Consider the following 5,604-nt stretch of genomic DNA (forward strand, 5'->3'; position numbering starts at 1 on the left):
ATGGAGAAAGAAGAAATGGAGGAAGAAAGAAGAAAAGAAAGGAAGAAAAAAGGGGCGGATACGCTCGCGCCCGGTCGGGCGATCTGATAAATTTCCTAGCTGATACTCGCGCCCGGTCGGGCGATCTGATTTGCCTTATGCTCGCGCCCGGTCGGGCGCCACTCGCCCGGTCGGGCGATCTGCCGACCTTAATTTCTTCTAGCTCTCGCGCCCGGTCGGGCGCCATTCGCCCGATCGGGCGATCTGTATGCCAAAAATTTCGCCCTTCTCGCGCCCGATCGGGCGAGGCTTGCCCGATCGGGCGGACAAATTAGTCCGTATACGACGAATTTCGCGCCCGATCGGGCGCCACTCGCCTGGTCGGGCGAAATTACTTATTTTCAGATCCTTGCTCTCGCGCCCGATTGGGCGGACTTCGCCCGGTCGGGCCCGAGACTAAATCGACGAAATATTAATTTTCTTATTTTCTCCAAAATTTGGCTAACTCTTTTTCTTCAAACCTGTACAAACACTCATAGAACTCGTTAAATTCCCTCATCTCTCCTCTCATAAGAAAAAAGAAAAGAAAAACTAGTCTAAAAAGCATTAAAAATACGGGTTGCCTCCCGCAAAGCGCTGGTTTATCTAGGTCCCGCACGACCTTCTTACCAAGTACAATTTCTAGGACCCTTGGCCTAACGCTTGGTCGGGTGGTTTCTCACCCGGTCTAGCGGTGTTCAGGCTGCGATTCAGCTTTCAGACATACCCTGTGGGACGCCAAATCACCTTATCTGGTGGATCCTCCTTGACTTGGACTGGGGGATCTTCAATGCTACGCACTAAAAACCCTTCTTCGATCGGATGTTGCTTCAAATTGTCATTGCGTTCAACACTTGCAACTCGATCTGGCGGAACACTTACCATAGGCTCGATTTGTACAACTTGCTCGATCGGTTCCACTTGTTCATCCTCGAAACCAAGACCAACATTGTAGAGTGCTCTTTCTATTGCATCGACTTCCTTCTGCCATTTGTCTATCTCATCTGAAAAGGATGCAACACAAGATATCGCCTCCAAGGGATCTTTTTCAAGAGCTTGGGGCTTGTTAGAATAATTTATAACCACATTAACACTGAAACATTTCTCCTCAGTCATGGAGCTTTTAGGGGCATTATTCAGATTAAAAACAACTTTATCATCCCCTACTGATAGTGTTAACTTACCACTTCTTACATCTATGACTGCTCCTGCAGTGTTAAGGAATGGTCTACCCAAAATAATTGGGGTTTGCATATCCTCAGCCATATCAAGAACAAAAAAATGTACAGGTTTATAAAATTTACCTACTCTAACGGGGACATCCTCTAAAACACCTAAGGGGTATTTGAAAGAACGGTCGGCCATTTGTAGAGTTATATTGGTGGCTTTTAATTTACCCATATTCAACTTAGAACACACAGATAATGGCATGACGCTAACACTTGCACCCAAATCACATAATGCATTATCAATCAAGAGATTGCCAATATGACAAGGGATAGAAAAACTACCCGGATCTTTTAATTTAGGTGGAGACTTATTCTGAAGTACGGCACTACACTCTGCAGTGAAAGCTACTGTCTCTACCTCACTAATAGACCTTTTTCTCGTCAATATTTCTTTCATAAATTTTGCATATGAGGGGATTTGCGTGATCAATTCAGTAAAGGGAACTGTTACCTTCAAATCTTTTACCACCTCCAGGAACTTACCAAACTGCTTATCCAAGTTTGTCTTCAATTGACGATTGGGGAAAGGAAGTTTGATAATTGGCTTTGGAGCATTATTATCCTTGTCTGGAGTAGCCACCTTCTCTGGAGTTGTACCCTGCAATGTAAAATTAGATATGTTAGTATTATCCTTTAGCCCCGCAGGGCTATCAACTACATTGTTTGGTTTAACGGAATCAAGATTAGCATTATTTAATAAAACAGGTTCATCAACTCTGGGCTTAGGGGGCCCTTCATAGTTTGAACCACTCCTTAGGGTAATTGCAAATGCTTGATCCGTGGGCCTATTCGGCTGTGCTGGCAGAGCTCCCTGTTGGCGGGCTTGTAGAGTAGCGGAGAGTTGCGCAATTTGATTATCCATAATTTTATTATGCGCTAGAATTTGATCAATTGTCGCGTCTCTGCTCTCCATGTGCTTTTGTATATTAGCCAACATTGCTATAATTTTCACCAGAGAAGGGTCAGAAGATAGGGAGGGTTGTTGTGGCTGGTTCTTCTAGCTAGCATTGGGATGATAATATTTCTGCTGCTGTGACGCCTGTGGTTCTTGTGGTGGTGGATTTTGAACATTAGTGCTCCGGTAGGAAAAGTACGGATGATTCCGATACCCAGGATTGTAGGTGTTGGAGTATGGGTTATTCTGCCTATAAGCTTGGAAGGCATTAACTTGCTCCACGGAACTCCTGAAATCTTGCTTCCAATGACCTACAATACCACAATTTTCACAGAAAGCCTCATTAGAATTATTATTAATTGCAGAAACATTAGCTACATTAGCAGTGCTCAGATTATCTAGTTTTTGGCAAATAGAGGTTAGTTGAGCTTGCCAAAAGGATATAGAGTCGACACTATGCTTCCCCTTGTTATTAAATCCTCTGGGATTCCCATATTGGGAATTGTGTATCGCCATATCTTCAATAACCTGACCTGCATCATTAACATTAAGATTCATAAATCTTCCACTAGCTGCAGAGTCTAAAATTATTCTAGAGGAATTTCCGATGCCGTTATAAAAGGCTTGGATTAACTGCCATTGTGCTAAATTATGGTGAGGGCATTCTCTTTGTAAGTCCTTGAACCTCTCCCAAGCCTCATATAAAGACTCATCGGCTTCTTAGGCAAAGTTCTGAATCGCACTTCGTAGTACTGCTGTTCTCTCTGCAGGATAATACTTGTTATAGAAATTCAAAACAAGAGTTTCCCAGTCAGTTATGCCAAGTGTAGTTCTATTTAAGCCATTAAACCACAATTTAGCTTTTCCAATTAAAGAGAAGGGAAAGAGAATCTCCCTGATTTGGTCTTGAGTAACCCCGGCTTGCCTGATGGTGTTGCAATATTGACAATAGTCGGCAATGTGAAGATTCGGGTCTTCACCCTTGGCTCCACTGAATTGCTTCCTCTCTATCATCGTTATAAATTGAGGTTTGATTTCGAATTGAACCCCATCAAGAGCCGGAGTAGGGGTGAGATGTGGAAAATCCGTAAGCTTTGGTTGTGAATAATCACTAAGCTTCTTTGGAGCCGTCATCTCTGATTCTGCGTCTGATGATGTCTCTAAATCGCTAGAATCAGTTGGAGGATCGCGGTGATTATTATTATCACCAGAATCCGCCAGGATTTGCTCGTAGAAATTTTTCTGTCTATGGAAGGAACGTTCGATCTCAGGATCGAATGGGATGTAACCTGATCTGGAACACCTGGGAATAAACAAAAACTAGAAGCAAATATGAGATTTGTCTCAGAGAACTAACTCTCTCTGAGACAAAAAGGGAAATAATCTAGACTACAAAAACAATCAGAGATAAAAATAAAACCGTTTCCCCGGCAACGGCGCCAAATTTTGACAGGGTAAAGTCTTATCCCCTAATAAAAAATAATCCCTAAGTCCTCTAACTAAAGTAGATAGGGAAGTAGGGTCGATCTCCACAGGGAAACAAGTCTTTTTTACTCCTAATTAATTATTATAATCTAAATTATCTAAGTAACCAATATTTATAATTGAGTATGAAACTAAACTACAAAGAATAGGAATAGGGAGAAAACAATATATAAAAGGATCTAGGGCATAGGTTCACCAATAAATAATACTCCAGGGTAAAACATAGTAATCAATCATTGACATTGCAAAAATTAAAGGAATTGTGTCTTCGATAAGTGCAATTACTAGATATATCAAGGATCACTATTATGGAGATAATAAGTTCATTCTATTGGGGCGTCATCCTCTGTTGCTAGACTATGAGAGATGATCTTTGGGCTAGTTAAATAGTCCAAAGCCCTTTAGAATAGATCCTATAAGGTCACACACAAGGGTAATGGGTTAAGCAAGTTAGAGGCCCATTAATGGGCCTCATGAACATTTAACTAGTCATAAGTATGATTGGGCTAAGTGTAGTTTGAGTGGGATTGGGAATTGGGCTTTGACTTGGACTATTATTTAGAGATATGATCTATAAATAATAGTCATGCCTAGGGTTGATGAATTAAGTCACAATTAACATACAGTGAATTGTGAATCTAAGCAACCGTCATCCAAAGTCCTCTCTCCTCTCAAACACACGACCCTCTCTCTCCCCTCTCACCCACGGCCGGCCACCCTAGTGGTCCTCGTGGTGTTGCGCGGTGGTCCTTGGCTAGTTCGTTGTTCGTTCATCTCCGTAGAATGTCGATTGAAGAGTTCTCTCGCGACTAACTAGCATTAGTGGAGATCACCGGTGGAATCACGCTTCAAAGGTATTATTCTTACTCTTTATGTGTTATGCATGAGATCCTTGGTTAGGTGCTATATGAATATGATTCATGATTATTTCCGCTGCGTAGTACCTATAAACTCCTACAGTGGTATCAGTTAGCCTCTTGCAATTACATATATTGAGTAATAATTCTTTGATAATCCATAATTTTAATTCAATTAGGAGGGAGAATAATTTAATTATGGGTCAATTGTTATTTTAAATGTGATTTAACAATATAGAATCATTAAAGTTGTTTAATTTGCTCCATATTAACCTTGAATTGATCCGATTTTTTGCCCTAATAGCTTCGAAAATTTCGAACCCCAAGAACCCTAATTTTTCGAAAATTTTGAAAATTTAAACCCTAATTTGTGAAATTTTGTGTTTAATTTTTGATTTATTTCGATTGTAATATGTTTGAAGAATTTAATCTATTTTGTTACATGTTAAAATTATGAATTTTCATGATCAAATTATTTAATTTAAGTGTTAAATTAAATTGGGGATTAATTTCATCCAGAACCTTAATTTCAAAATTGAATATGATTTAGTTTTGGAATTAATTGGACCACATAAAGTTTAATTCAATTTTACAAAATCTGTTTTGTTTTATTGAAAATAAAAAAAAAATAAAAAAATAATTTCAGCAGCAGCAACCTGGGCATCATAATTTTCATTGGGGAGTGGGGGTAGGACAAATTCTACACTTTTAATTGGTTATACTCAACAGGGTTACCTAAAGATAAAGTTTAGAACCCTGAAGCTAAGGGTAATAATTAAACATGTGATGATTAATTATTCAACCAAGAATTACAAGAGTTGTAATCAGTAAAGAGTTTACTCACCTTGAAAGTGTAATGGTTGATGGCAGGGCCAAAGTCCGGTTAATTATTGCACAAATAAAGGATCTTGGAATCATTTTATTCAATAGGGATCATTTAAAATTGAATAAATGCTTTAAAGTTACCAATAAATTCTAAAATTGCTTATAGTACTTTAAATTTGTAAACATAATTATTGAATTTTGCCTCGCTTTGTTTTGTTTGTAGATGAATAACTTATATGACAACACAGATTTACCAATGAAACTCAATTTAAGGCTAAATCTCAGAAACTACAGG

The 5,604-nt window shown here is 39.3% G+C and overlaps 1 non-coding gene across 1 annotated transcript; it reads left to right on the plus strand.

The window, feature by feature from the left end:
- The first annotated feature begins 2,788 nt into the window (after positions 1-2,788).
- Positions 2,789-2,895, plus strand: LOC145565171 (small nucleolar RNA R71). The gene has a single exon (XR_014094982.1). It is a non-coding gene; the product is annotated as a small nucleolar RNA R71 (small nucleolar RNA).
- Positions 2,896-5,604: the final 2,709 nt, after the last annotated feature.

This window comes from Chenopodium album, chromosome 1, assembly GCF_948465745.1.
Source record: "Chenopodium album chromosome 1, dcCheAlbu1.1, whole genome shotgun sequence".
Classification (NCBI taxonomy): domain Eukaryota; kingdom Viridiplantae; phylum Streptophyta; class Magnoliopsida; order Caryophyllales; family Amaranthaceae; genus Chenopodium; species Chenopodium album.